The sequence below is a fragment of the Ranitomeya imitator genome, chromosome 6 (genome assembly GCF_032444005.1).
Source record: "Ranitomeya imitator isolate aRanImi1 chromosome 6, aRanImi1.pri, whole genome shotgun sequence".
In the NCBI taxonomy this organism is placed as follows: domain Eukaryota; kingdom Metazoa; phylum Chordata; class Amphibia; order Anura; family Dendrobatidae; genus Ranitomeya; species Ranitomeya imitator.
Genome location: NC_091287.1, coordinates 66,233,013 through 66,248,276, shown reverse-complemented (window position 1 = coordinate 66,248,276; position 15,264 = coordinate 66,233,013). Strand labels below are relative to the sequence as shown.

Here is a 15,264-nt window from a genome sequence, read left to right as displayed (position 1 = left end):
AGCTGCATAAGGCTTCTTATCCCGCAGGTGTCTGAATCGGAGATTATTTCAAGGCTTTTTCTAGAGACAGATCTTGTAAGACAATAAAAGAGGTGGAAAGAGAGTGCGGTGCCACCGAGTGACTGGGGGGGGGGGATAGGATGGAGTGGGAGATATTGTAGATTTCAAAACAGTTTTTTTTTGTGACAGGGATAGGTGTGAGGGGAACATTAAATGAACATGTCATGCCACCTAAATGAAGTATCTCTGGAACGGAAAAGTAAATAAAAACTAAGATGCCTCTTCGTTCCCGCGCACCTGTCTGCACTGCTCTCGCACTTGGAACACACGCTAGTCAAAATTAGAACATCGAGTTAATCATGTTCTATAGATGACAGCGTAATATATCGCAGTGCCGCAACAACTGTGCCAGGGCTGCCACACTCACCCTACATGGATAGTGATATATGTCATGCGCTGAGAACAATATTGGCCTTTCAGGCTAGTTGGCACAAGGTTAACAATCCAGCAACTATCCCTTTAGAGGGCACTTGACCTCTTTTAGTTCCATCTGCTAATACAAATTTGTGAGTTCGTTTCATGACTTACTTAGAGCTTGTCATGTAAAGAATAACAATGACTAAATCTGTATCGTTGGCTTATGTGATGTCAACTGCTACCGCAGTAGAACTAAATAGAGAGTTTTTGCAAAATAGGCACGTTTCCCGGAGCAAAAAGAAAAAAAGCAAACAAAGCAGTAAATGTAGGGACATGGAGTTTGTCCTGCTCCATAGTGCAAAGACCTCAACATTTTTTCTTTGTTTAGATCACAGAAATCAACACAAAAAACCCCTCTGTACAAGGAGGTATATGAATCATCAAAAGGGCCTTAATTAATAACACTGGAATGGATCAAAATGAAAAGTGTGTTAGTTATCATTGGGCTTTTTCTGAGTTTTCTATTCTAAGAAAAGCATTAGTGATGATAATAAGATGGATCGAGAGACGCCGCAGCCAATGTTGGATTTAGTTCTAACGAATTCGTAAAACAAATAATGTGCTAGATGCCAAAAACGATCCCACATAAAATAAGGGGGTCAGCTCTGGCATCAGTTTGCTTCTAATCTTTCAGAACCAGACCTGAAGGGAAAAAAGTAACATAAGATAGTGGTATGTATATGAATGAACCCTGTAAAGCAGCCTAATAAAAGTTCTGCTTTGTTAGAACCAGTCGCCAACTAGAAGTGCTGTAGTTGTCCCCAAAATTATGTGGAAAGCCACAGAATAACCAACTGCAAGTGCTGAAGCACATGACATGTAGAAGTTGGCTATCCTCAATTGTAATATTGAATAGGTATCCAGAGATATAAAAAATATAATAATTAGTGTGGCCTCCTTTACTTTAGTCTCACTGTCTCTGGAAAAATAGCTAATGTTTTTTAGAATCTTTGCTAAAGATAAGCTGATTGCATCTTGCAACCCAAGTCCACAATAGAGGTCAGTGCTATCTAGCCGTGGAGAAGAGCTGTGTGAATTTTCTTATCCTCCAGGATGTCAGATGCGGCTTATGATTAGCCTGGCTGGCGAGACATCATCTTGATGCCACATAGATGATGTCACACCAAGCGGTGTAACAAAAGTCACAGCGGAGTGAAATCAGAGGCTCAGTAAATTTGCAAAGCTCCTGTCCACGACCAGAGAGCACTGACCTGAACTGTGGACTAGGGCTGTGCAAAGTGATCCGTTCATGTCTAAACATAGACAATCCATTTAAACTTTGCCAAACCACCTCTGGGAGGAAAATACATATTGCCAAGAGCTTTATTGACTAAGTTTTCTATAAAGCAGCTTGCCAGTTTCAGACGTGACGTGAAGCACACTGCCAATAAGCTATGGAGCATTGGAAACCTGAACGTCTGATAAGTGAGTTTGTCACCTTTATGTGATGAAGCCCCCATATTATCTGGTGCAAGTAATTACCTTCATAAGTCACAAACTTAGTGAAAGGAAGCCCACCTGTGTGCAATCTAATTGCCACATGGGCTGTCAGTATACACACCTTTTCTGAAAGGCCACAGAGGCTGCAACACCATTAAGCAAGATACATCACTAACCAAACAACACCATAAAGACCAAGGAGATCTCCAAACAAGTCAGAGACAAAGTTTTTAAAAAGTATAAGTCAGGAGTGGGTTAAAAAAAATTCCTATCTTTGATGATTCCCCCCCATCAAATCCACTATCATCAAATGGAAAGCACACGGTACCACAACAAAGCTGCTAAGAGAGGGCCACCCATCAAAACGCTCAGCCCGGGCAAGGAGAGCATTAATCAGAGAGGCAGCACAAAGACCAAAACCTGAAAGAACTGCAGCGTTCCAAAGCAGAGGCTGGAGTAACTGTCCATACCACCACAATAAGCCGTACACTGCATAGAGGTGGCCTTTATGAAAGAGTGGGCAGAAAAAAGCCTTAACGTATACATAAAAATTGTAAGGCTCAATTTGAGTTTGCCAAAAGACAAGTGGGATACTCCCCAAATGTATGAAGGAAGGTGCTGTGGCCATATGAGAGCAAAACTGAACTTTTGGTCAGCAAGGTAAACATAATATCTGGTGCCAAACCAACACAGCTCATCATCCCAGGAAAGCCATCCACACAGTGAAACATAGTGGTGGCCGCATCATACTGTGGGGATATTTTGTGGCAGCAGGGACAGGGAAAATAGCCTGAGTTGAGGGAAAGATGGATGGTGCAAAATACAGGAATATTCTTGAGCAAAACCTGCTTCAGTATCAGTGATTTGAAATTAGACAACAGAATTTCCCTGAAACATGGGGTTAACAGTAAGTCAGAAAAACTCAAAACATACAGATATCAATAAACTCCAACAAGTTGATTCGAGCAAAAAGAGGGGTCAAAGAGTATTTTAGACAATATATGTACATTTTATTAACGAATCAATACATATCATGAAATACCATACAGACAAAGCACAACAACTAAGCAAGCACAGAAAGGGGGTCCAAGGAATAAAATGTACTAACAGAACTCACATATAATGATGCCCACTACAACATCAGGACTTTTTCAATCTACCACTCCGTTATCCTGAAGAGGAAATTTCCCTCATATGAGGGAGTCGATATCACAGCAAAAGTGAAAGTTGTCACAAATAGTAGCATAAGATATATAAAGTGCATCATGTGCATAGATATTGCTATAACATAAAGTGCATATAGTGAGCTCATACTTATAAATCAGAACCAAATCCCCCTGCCTGCCGCGTTTCGCTGTAACTTCGTCAGGAGTATTTTAGAAAAAAAAAAAAGTTTTGTTCTCACATCTAAAAGTTACAAAGTATTGTGAATCACCTGTAGATTAAAAATGCTCAGTACATCCCCAGATGAATTCCTTGAGTGGTCTAGTTTCCAAGATGGGATCACTTGCTGGGTCACTTCTGCTGTTTTTGCATGTCAGGGACTCTCCAAATGCAACATGGCATTCACAATCTATTCCAGACAAATAGAGCTCCTTCCTTTCCTAGCCCTGCCATGTGCCCAAACAGAGGTTTTTGACCACAAATGGGATATCACAGTGTTCGGGAGAAATTACATAACAAATTATGGGGTCTATTTTCTCCTGTTATCCATTGTTAAAATTACAAATTTGAGGCTAAAACAACATTTCCGGGAAAAAAATTAAAATTTCCAATATGACATGTTATCAAATTCTGTGTGGTACCTGTGGATTTAAAATGGCCACTATACCCCTGGATAAAATCCTTGAGTGGTGTATTTTCCAAAATGGGGTAATTGTAGGGGGATTCCAATGTTTAGGCAAATCAGGGGCTCTCCAAACGTGACATGGCATCCGCTCTCAATTCCAGCCATTTTTATAAATTCAGAAAGTCAAATGGCGCTCTTTCCTTTCCGAGCCCTACCTGTGTGTCCAAACAGTAGTTTTCCAACACATATGTGGTATCGGTGTACTCAGAAGAAATTGCACAACAAACTTAAGGTTCATTTTGTCCTGTTACACTAAAAAAAATTGGGGCTAATGTTAAATCTTTGTGAAAAAAAGTAAAATGGTAATTTTTCCTTCTATATTGCATTACTTCCTGTGAAGCACTTGAAGGGTTAATACACTTCTTGAATGTGGTTTTGAGGACTTTGAGGGGTGCAGTTTTTAGAATGGTGTCACTTTTGGGTATTTTCTGTCATATAGACCCCCCAAAGTCCCTTCAAATGTGATGTGGTCGCTAAAAAAAATGGTTTTGTCAATTTTGTTGGAAAAATGAGAAATTGCTGGTCAACTTTTAACCCTTCTAACAAAACAATATTATGTTTCAAAAGTTGTGCTGATGTTAAGTACACATGTGAGAAATGTTATTTATTAACTATTGTGTGTGATATAACTCTTTGGTTTAAGGGCATAGGAATAGAAAGTTTGAAAATTGAGAAATTTTCACCAAATTTCTGATATTTTCACAAATAAACACAAGTCATATCAAACACATTTTACCACTATTACGAATGACAATATGTCACGAAAAAAACAATCTCAGAATCAGTAGGATCCGTTGAAGTGTTCCTGAGTTATTACCACATAAAGGGACAGTGATCAGATTTAAAAAAATTTGGCCTGGTCATGAAGGTAAAAAAAAAAATTGGCTCAGTCACTAAGGGGTTAAACCGTTATGCAGAATATTTTTCTTTGTTTTCTCTGAAAAGTGTTGGCAATCCTGTGTCTGAACAGCTCATGGGGAGTAAATTGTAACGATAGAAAAAAAATAAAAGTGAAACAAATATTTGTGCTCCTGCCTATTCCGGAGTGGCTGATTGCTCTGCAGAGACTCATTCTGGCTCTGAACGGTTTTGTTTCACCAATTTACCATGCCTCTCTTCATCCTATGCAGTGTACATTGCTAGCGGGGCACAGCAATGACCCTGGCTGCTGCATTTCTTTATCATCGGAGTGACAGCTGTAACCGTGCCTATTTTGGGGGGCACAGTCTGGAAAATGTGTTTTTTTTTAAAGGTCTTAGCCCCCTCATATGTGTTTTGTTGCGGCTTCACCTTGAGTACATTTCTGTACAGGGCATGCCAGATATTTAGAAGGTTGGAAGTGTGAGATAAATATCTGATTTGTTCCACTTTCAATAATATTAGTTGGCAATCTGTTTTTTTTCTCTCTCTCCGAAATTGCACGGCAAACTGATAAAAAACAAAGACTTCTGACAAGTAGTAACTTATTTTGTTGATACTTTCACATCTTTTTTTTTAATGTTATTAAGCTTGGAATACAGCTGTGCACAGTTTAGAATAAAAGCAATTTGCACCTATTTAATGACATTGCATTGGCATACTTTCTTTTTATTTTGCACGTTGTGTTACTTCTACGACGAGCTAAAATAATGGAAGAAAAAGTAATTTGGTGTGTGTGTGTGTGAGCGCAGCCTTACGGCGAGTCTCTGGGAATATATAAATATGGTTCTAACAACAGAACTATTCATCCTCTAATTTCCCAGTATACTGTGCTGTAGTCACAGAGCGCTGATCTTAGGCCGTAAGGCTGCAGGAGGAGATTTTTGAGTTTATGTATGCCTGTCCATAGACTTGGGACTCGTCAGTACATCTCCACTCCAAACGGACAAGACTTATGTAAACTAGTAATCCCCCAGTCTGATGTCTGGGGGCTGTAGTATAAAACAGAGAGTATAACGGAAAGTTACAGTAAGTCTATTCCTCTGTTATTTCACATTTATATATTCCTGGAGAAACTATTTAATTTTTCATAAAGGCTAGAGAAAGATCTGCATTCACTTTAGGAGTAAAAGCCTCGCTGTCCGAGATACTAAAGTGTCAGATGAGCATTAAGTTCTATTTAGCGCTTTAAATAAAGCGTTAATCAGAAATGTATGGGATTTTTGTAATGCTTTAGGGGAGTTTTTGACGCTATATATTTTTGTTGTGTCAAACACGCAGCATCTTATAGTCCAGCAAAGTGGATAGGATTTATAGAAATCTCATACCCGCAGTTTCCAATCTGCGACATGTCAAATTCTCATGCAGGTACACTGAGTTTTATGGGCCGATTTTATCCATACACTTGCATTAGATGAAGAAATTCCAAAGGTAAAAAATGTATATACGGAAATGCACTAAAAACGCACGTAATCCGCACATGACTGTATCAATAAAGCCTTGTCAAAGTCAAGTAACAGGAGGTATTAAAATCCAGGCAGTTTTAATTAAAGGGAATCTGGCAGTAGGATCAACCTTCCTAAGTCATCTATATGGGCATGCAGGTAATAGGAAGCTGAATAAAATGATACCTTGATATCTGCGATCCAATGTCTTAATCAAGAGAAATCCACATTTGTCTTAATATGCAAATGAGCTGTTAAGATCTATGGGAAGGACATACAGTAGATTTCCCAGAGAATCTGTATCCAGAGCTTATTTTAAATGAAAGGAGGCGTTACCAATGAGAGACATGTAATGACTGACAGTCTGCTCTCCTGACATGTCTCACACTGGTAACTGCACCTTTCAATTACAATAAGCTCTGGAGGCAGATTCTCAGGGAGAAAAAAAATGTCCATACCATAGATCAATGTACCATTCTGATTCTTTTCTGGACCCATAGACTTAAAAGAGTGAGTTGGATCCCTGAGTAGGATTGAAACCGGACATGTATCCATATTTCTAGGAGAAAACATACAGTCATGGCCAAAAGTATTGACACCCCTGCAATTCTGTCAGATAATACTCATTTTCTTCCTGAAAATGATTGCAGACACAAATTATTTGGTATTATTATCTTCATTTAAGCAAACAACAAAGATACACTGCCGCACCGCTGCGATCAGCTGGCCCCTGAAGATATCAAACCTTTTATGCTGTTGCCATAATTAGATTTCCCTTTGAAGCCCATAGGGTGCTGCATCCGAAAAACTCGTTGAAGTGCCGTGGGCACGAAACGGCCGTCGTCCTTCTGTTTTCACATCCCTCCCTGCTGTCATTTGATACATGTCCTAATAAAGTGGTGACTTTTTTACCTAGGTAAGTGCGCGCCATTCCTTTTTGTTTTTTCTATTATCTTCATTTAATTTGTCTTAAATGAAAAAACACAAAAAGAATTGTCCTAAAGCCAAATTGTGTGTAATTAACAGCACCTGTAACTTACCTGTGGCACCTAACAGGTGTTGGCAATAACTAAATCACACTTGCAGCCAGTTGACATGGATTAAAGTTGATTCAACCTCTGTCCTGTGTCCTTGAGTGTACCACATTGAGCATGGAGAAAAGAAAGAAGACCAAAGAACTGTCTGAGGACTTGAGAAACCAAATTGTGAGGAAGCAAGAGCAATCTCAAGGCTACAAGTCCATCTCCAAAGACCTGAATGTTCCTGTGTCTACCGTGCACAGTGTCATCAAGAAGTTTAAAGCCCATGGCACTCTGGCTAACCTCACTAGACGTGGACGGAAAAGAAAAATTGACAAGAGATTTCAGCGCAAGATTGTGCGGATGTTGGATAAAGAACCTCGACTAACATCCAAACATGTTCAAGCTGCCCTGCAGTCCGAGGGTACAACAGTGTCAACCCGTACTATCCGTCGGCATCTGAATGAAAAGGGACTGTATGGTAGGAGACCCAGGAAGACCCCACTTCTTACCCCGAGACATAAAAAAGCCAGGCTGGAGTTTGCCAAAACTTACCTAAAAAGCCTAAAACGTTTTGGAAGAATGTTCTCTGGTCAGATGAGACAAAAGTAGAGCTTTTTGGGCAAAGGCATCAACATAGAGTTTACAGGAGAAAAAAAAAGGCATTCAAAGAAAAGAACACAGTCCCTACAGTCAAACATGGCGGAGGTTCCCTGATTTTTTTATGGTTGCTTTGCTGCCTCTGGCACTGGACTGCTTGACTGTGTGTATGGCATTATGAAGTCTGAAGACTACCAACAAATTTTGCAGCATAATGTAGGGCCCAGTGTGAGAAAGCTCCCTTAGAGGTCATGGGTCTTCCAGCAGGACAATGACCCAAAACACACTTCAAAAAGCACTAGAAAATGGTTTGAGAGAAAACACTGGAGACTTCTAAGTAGTGTTGAGCGATACCGTCCGATACTTGAAAGTATCGGTATCGGATAGTATCGGCCGATACCCGAAAAGTATCGGATATCGCCGATACCGATATCCGATACCAATACAAGTCAATGGGACACCAAGTATCGGAAGGTATCCTGATGGTTCCCAGGGTCTGAAGGAGAGGAAACTCTCCTTCAAGCCCTGGGATCCATATTAATGTGTAAAATAAAGAATTAAAATAAAAAATATTGATATATTCACCTCTCTGGCGGCCCCTGGACATCACGCTGGTAACCGGCAGGCTTCTTTGTTTAAAATGAGCGCGTTTAGGACCTGCGAATGACGTCGCAGCTTCTGATTGGTCGCGTGCCGCTCATGTGACCGCCACGCGACCAATCAGAAGCCGCGACGTCATTCGCAGGTCCAAAATTCCTAGAATGAGGAGTTTAGTGAATGAGAATGACATCGCGGCTTCTGATTGGTTGCGTGGCGGTCACATATGCGGCACGTGACCAATCAGAATCCGCGACGTCATTCTAAGGTCCTAAACGCGCTCATTTTAAACAAAGAAGCCTGCCGGTTACCAGCGGTGAAGTCCAGGGGCCGCCGGAGAGGTGAATATATCAATATTTTTTATTTTAATTCTTTATTTTACACATCCCTATGGATCCGATACCGATACCTGATACCACAAAAGTATCGGATCTCGGTATCGGAATTCCGATACCGCAAGTATCGGCCGATATCCGATACTTGCGGTATCGGAATGCTCAACACTACTTCTAAGGTGGCCAGCAATGAGTCCAGACCTGAATCCCATAGAACACCTGTGGAGAGATCTAAAAATGGCAGTTTGGAGAAGGCACCCTTCAAATATCAGGGACCTGGAGCAGTTTGCCAAAGAAGAATGGTCTAAAATTCCAGCAGACCATTGTAAGAAACTCATTGATGGTTACCGGAAGCGGTTGGTCACAGTTGTTATTTTGGCTAAAGGTTGTGCAACCAAGTATTAGGCTGAGGGTGCCAATACTTTTGTCTGGCCCATTTTTGGAGTTTTGTGTGAAATGATCAATGTTTTGCTTTTTGCTTCATTTTTTTGCCTGTGAAAAATGTGCTAATCCTACCATCATGAATAAGATGGTAATGGCAAGTATTCTGCATCACTGATATAAATGAGATAAAGGCAGCACCTTCCAGCAACCTGGGGTTCTCCATTTTATGGAAAAAAAATCCCCCCAACTTTCTGAAAAAGTGCGTGCTGTGAGAGGGGAGGTGGAGCAGCAGTGGAAGCCGTTTGATTAGCTGTGCACAGCTTTATTGGATGTAGAGACAAAAGGACACACCAAAGAAATTCCCAGCAGCACAACATCTGATATTTGAAAAATTATTGTAATATCCATCACTCTTCCTTGTCATAAAAAATTATATTTTTTCCATGTTTTCTAAAAATATTAAATATGAACAATAATAATTATTACATTATGGGTGAATTTAGCCCTAAAGCGGATTTGTCACCGTATTTTACAACACAATCTACATTATTTTGATATCAGAACTTTATAACCATTCAAACATGGATTTTCTAAATAAGTATACAAGCCTCTACAGGTCTGAGAAATCTATATAATAAATCGTACAGTTTATTGTGACATGTGGTAGCTCTTCTGTCATGTCTGTGCAGTGAATATTTGTATTAATCTCAAAATTATAATTGTTAACTCCTTCAGGACTGGGAAATTTTTATTTTTTTTAGCTTTTACTTTTTTCTTCCTTTCTTCCAAGAGCCATAACTACCGTATTTTATGTTTCACCAACATCGCTATATGAAGTCTTGTTTTCTTTTGTGACACAAGTTGTATTTTTTAATGGCACCATCCAGTTTACGATGCAATGCACTGGGGAATGGGAAAATAAATATGTAGTGAACTTGCAAAGAAAAAATCCAATTACAAAATTGCCTTTTGGATTTTATTTTTATGGCATTTATTATTGGGTAAAAATGACCTGTAAAAACAATTCTTCAGGTCAGTACGATTTTGGCAATACTAAATATGCATTTTTTTTTTTATTTTATTTAACTGCTGAAGAAAAATTTGGAAATGAAATTGGTAAAAAATAAAATTTTGCTTGTGTTGCCATTTTTCAAGACCCGTAATGTTATATTTTTTCTGTCGATAGAACTGTGTGAGAGCTTGTTTTTTTGCATGCATAGCTGATATTTGTGTTGATTCCATTTAATGGTAAATACAAAGATTTTATTGAATGTTTTGCAGAGTTGCAAAAACTGAAAACCCACACTTTTTATTGTTATGGTATTTACTGATCAGGTAATTAATTTTACACAGAAGTGATAATACCAAATATTTTTGTTTATATCTTTATTTTTAAGAAGGGAAATTTGGGGTGATTCAAATTTTTGTTTTTTTATTGTATCAAATATTTAGTAAAACTTTTTTTTCTACTGTGTTAGCTCCTCACTTCTTGTGTGTTATGTAATCAATCAGCAGTGCTTATTTAGGCTGCACACTTCAGCTGGCATGACGTGTGGACTGATACTGCTGGCATGATGTGGTATGATACTGTCTTCTTATGACTGGACACCCCAGTGAAAACTATTTAATAACTAGGGCGGATGCGGCCTCTTGTTTTTAAGTTGGGAAGGGCAAAATAACTATGGATCTTCCCAGTCTGCTAATATCAGCTGACAACAGTCTGCTTTACCTTAGCTGGTTATCAAAAATATTGGGGAACCCCACGAGTTTTTTAAAATTATTTAATAGGTTTAAAAAAAAAACCTTTAGTGCCACACGAAAGGCACTAAAGGTACCGTCACACTAGACGATATCGCTAGCGATCCGTGACGTTGCAGCGTCCTCGCTAGCGATATCGTCCAGTGTGACAGGCAGCAGCGATCAGGCCCCTGCTGTGCTGTCGCTGGTCGGGGAAGAAAGTCCAGAACTTTATTTGGTCGCTGGACTCCCCGCAGACATCGCTGAATCGGTGTGTGTGACACCGATTCAGCGATGGCTTCGCTGGTAACCAGGGTAAACATCGGGTAACTAAGCGCAGGGCCGCGCTTAGTAACCCGATGTTTACCCTGGTTACCATCCTAAAAGTAAAAAAAAACAAACACTACATACTTACCTACCGCTGTCTGTCCTCCAGCGCTGTGCTCTGCACTCCTCCTGTACTGGCTGTGAGCGCCGGTCAGCCGGAAAGCAGAGCGGTGACGTCACCGCTCTGCTTTCCGGCCGCTGTGCTCACAGCCAGTACAGGAGGAGTGCAGAGCACAGCGCTGGAGGACAGACAGTGGTAGGTAAGTATGTAGTGTTTGTTTTTTTTTACTTTTAGGATGGTAACCAGGGTAAACATCGGGTTACTAAGCGCGGCCCTGCGCTTAGTTACCCGATGTTTACCCTGGTTACCGGCATCGTTGGTCGCTGGAGAGCGGTCTGTGTGACAGCTCTCCAGCGACCAAACAGCGACGCTGCAGCGATCCGGATCGTTGTCGGTATCGCTGCAGCGTCGCTTAGTGTGACGGTACCTTAACGGGTGCAACTTAATAATAATTGAGGGGAGAGAGGGAAGGAAGACATTAATCGAAGCTCTCCCTTGTATAACAACTCTCCCTGAACTGCTTCCAAAGGACAGTGTGCCGAGCATCGCATCACCGGGTCTTCTAAGACCCGATGCAGCCTGCTGATCACAGTAATGCCAGTAGCCAACATGGCTATGGCATTACTGTATATGGTAGGCAATCACAGCATGTTTATAGGTTGTCTAACAGCTGCGAAACATGCAGGGCGGGGACTTGAGCATATCGCTAGAGCACCCGCAATACTAGATCAAGTAACGAGCGTACCCCAGTGCCCTGATGCTCGATAGACTATCAAGCTGTGACGGGGACGCTTGCTCATAAAAAGCCATATTTAGGGTTTTTTATGGCCGCCGCAACATTGCAACAAAATACAATAAGAGGTGATCAAAACATCGTACATGCCCTAAAATTGTATCAATAAAAGTGTCAGTACAGGGAGCAAAAAATAAGAATATTTTTGTAACATTCATCATTCACTGATTCTCCAATATACATAATTCAGCTAGTATTTCCTTATTTAATTGTTCCCATCTATCCAACAATATAAGGTATTCTTCTTCATAGTTAGATCTTGTTTTTTCATGTAGAAATTACATGAGTTTCTGGGTCACTTTCTTTGTTGTCACTATATGCAGTGACATGTAAAATTTGGGCACACCTGGTCAAAGTTAAATTCCTGTTATTGTGAACAGTTCAGCAAATTGAAGATAAAATGTGAAAGTTAAAGATTACCTTTGTATTTTAGGCAAAAAAATATATTCACTACTCAAAAAATAAAGGGAACACTAAAATACCACATCCTAGTTATCACTGGATGAAATATTCCAGTTGCAAATCTTTATTCATTGCATAGTGGAATGCAATTAAACTAATATCCCATGGAGGTCTGGATTTGCAATGATGCTCAAAATCAAAGTGGAAAATCAAATTACAAGCTCATCCAACTTCAGTGGAAATGCCTCAAGAAAAGGAAATGATGATCAGTAGTGTGTGTGGCCTCCACGTGCCTGTATGACCTCCCTTCAAGACCTGGGCATGGTCCTCATCAGATGGCAGATGTTCTGAGGGATCTCCTCCCATACCTGGATTAGAGCATCAGTCAACTCCTGGACAGTCTGTGGTGCAACACAGTGTGGTGTGGTGGTTGGTGGACGGAATCAGACATAATGTCCCAGATGTTTTCAATCGGATTCACGTCTGGGTAATGGGCGGGCCAGTCCATAGCATCAATGCCTTCATCATGCAGGAACTGCTGACACACTTCAGCCACATGATGCCTAGCATTGTCATGCATCAGAAGGAACCCAGGGCCTAGTGTGCCTTCATGTGGTCTCACAATGGGTCTGAGGATCTCATCCCGGTACCTAATGGCAGTCAGGGTTAATCGGGCTAGCACATGGAGGGCTGTTCTGCCCTCCTAAGAAATGCCTCCCCACACCATTACTGACCCACTGCCAAACCATTCATGCTGTAGGATGTTGCAGGCAGATCGTTCTCCACAGAATCTCCAGACTCTGTCACATATGCTCAGTGTGAACCTGCTTTCATCCATGAAGAGCACAGGGCACTAATGTCGAATCTGCCAACCTTGTTCTCTGAAAAATGCCAGTCACCCTGCACGGTGTAGGAATATAAGCCCTACACCAACTTGTAGACATCGTGCCTTCATACCACCCTCATTAATCTGTTTCTGACAGTTTGAGCAGATATACGGATGTTAGTGGCCTGCCGGAAGTCATTTTGCAGGAGTCTGGCACTGCTCCTCCTATTCCTCCTTGCACAAAGGAGGAGTTAGCTGTCCTACTGCTGGGTTGTTGCCCTCGTACGGCCCCCTCCACGTCTCTTGCTGTAATGGCCTGTCTCCTGGTATCTGCTCCATGCTCTGGACACTGTGCTGTCAGACACAGCTACCCTTCTTGTCACAGCTTGCATTGATGTGCCATCCTGGGTGAGCTTCACTACCTGAGACATTTCTGTGGGTTGTAGAGATTGCTACTGTACCTCTACAAGTGAGAGCATTTACACTACTTAAGCATCAATTCCTTGAGACATTTCCACAGAAGTTGGATCCGCCTGTAATTTGATTTTCAACTTTGATTTTGTGTATCATTCTAAATCCAGATCTCCATATTAATTTTGATTTACATTGATGATTTTTAGATTTTCTCAACGCATTCCACTATGTAACGATTTGCAACTAAAACATTTAATTTAATGATAGCTAGGATGTGGTATTTTAGGGTTTACTCTATTTTTTGAGCAGCGTATATTGCCATCTTTACATTTTAAAAATTACAAAAAGGAAAATGGGCGGATGCAAAAGTTAGAGCACCCTTGGAGATTTGTGTGCTTAGATAGATTTGACCAAGTTTTCAGACCTTAAAGTGATCCTGTCAGCAATATTTTGCTCAGTAAACTACAGGCACTGTCAGGATGGTGCTGATTAAAATGATACCTTGGTTGATGAAATCCATCTTATGGTTGTTGTTTAATGAGATTCTCATGCTTCGGGGCAGCCTGTGGGCAGGGTTTTATGCAGGGCCTATGCTTACATATGCATCTGTATGGGCTTATGACAGGTCCTTAATCCTTCAGTGATCTGCCCCCTATTTTACATACTGCATAAAATATTATGAGGTTATAAAAAAAATTACATCCAGCAAAATAGCATCGGTGCAGTGGCATCTATCTTTTACTGATACGGCACGCGCCGCCATTTAGCTGCAGCCAAATATTTTTTCCTCCAACACAATGGTGTTCGCTATTGCTTGCTGATAGATGCTACGGCGCAAGCGCCGCTGCCATTTTGCTGTGAGAAAAAAAAATGTGGCTGTAGCAGCAGCATCTGTTTTTGCGCTTTTATTTTTTGCTCTTCTTCTTCCCAGAGCCATAACTTTTTTATTTTTCAGTCAATATGGCCGTGTTAGGGCTTGTTTTTTTGCGGGACGCGTTTCAATTTCAAATTTTGAACGACATCATTGATTACTATGTCGTGTACTGGAAAGCAGGAAAAAAATTCCAAATGCAGTGGAATTGTAAAAAAAAAAATGCAATTCCACTTTTTTTTCTTCTTTTAACCATGTACTCTAAATGCCAAAATGAACCATTATGATTCCCCAGGTCATTACGAGTTTGCAGATACAAAACATGTATAGATTTTGTTTTAACTGGCTGAAAAAAAAATATCAAAAGATAGTAAAAAAAAAAAAAAAATCAAAAACAAACCCAGCTTCATTTTCCGAGACAAGTAGCTCCTCGATTTTTCAGGATCTGGGGCTGGGTTAAGACTTCTTTTTTGCGTGCCAAGCTTATGTTTTTATTGATATGATTTTGGGGCAGATACAATGTTTTGATCGCCTGTTATTGCATGTTAATGCAATGCTGTTGCGAGCAAAACAAATGTAAATCTGGTGGTCTTTTTTTCTTGTTACGCCGTTTACGGATTGAATTAATTCCTGTTATATTGATAGATCGGACATTTCTCAATGCAGCGATACCAAATATGTTTTTTTATCGTTTTATTTTGAATGGGGCAAAAGGGAGTGATATGAGCTTTTATATTTCTAAAAACATTTTTTTTCAAATTTTTCATTG

General features: G+C 40.4%; 1 protein-coding gene across 6 annotated transcripts in view; it reads right to left on the bottom strand.

Moving 5' to 3' along the window:
• Positions 1–15,264, bottom strand: part of CNPY1 (canopy FGF signaling regulator 1) — a 169,037-nt gene that overhangs the window by 107,026 nt on the left and 46,747 nt on the right. The gene's annotated exons all lie outside the window — the stretch shown is intronic.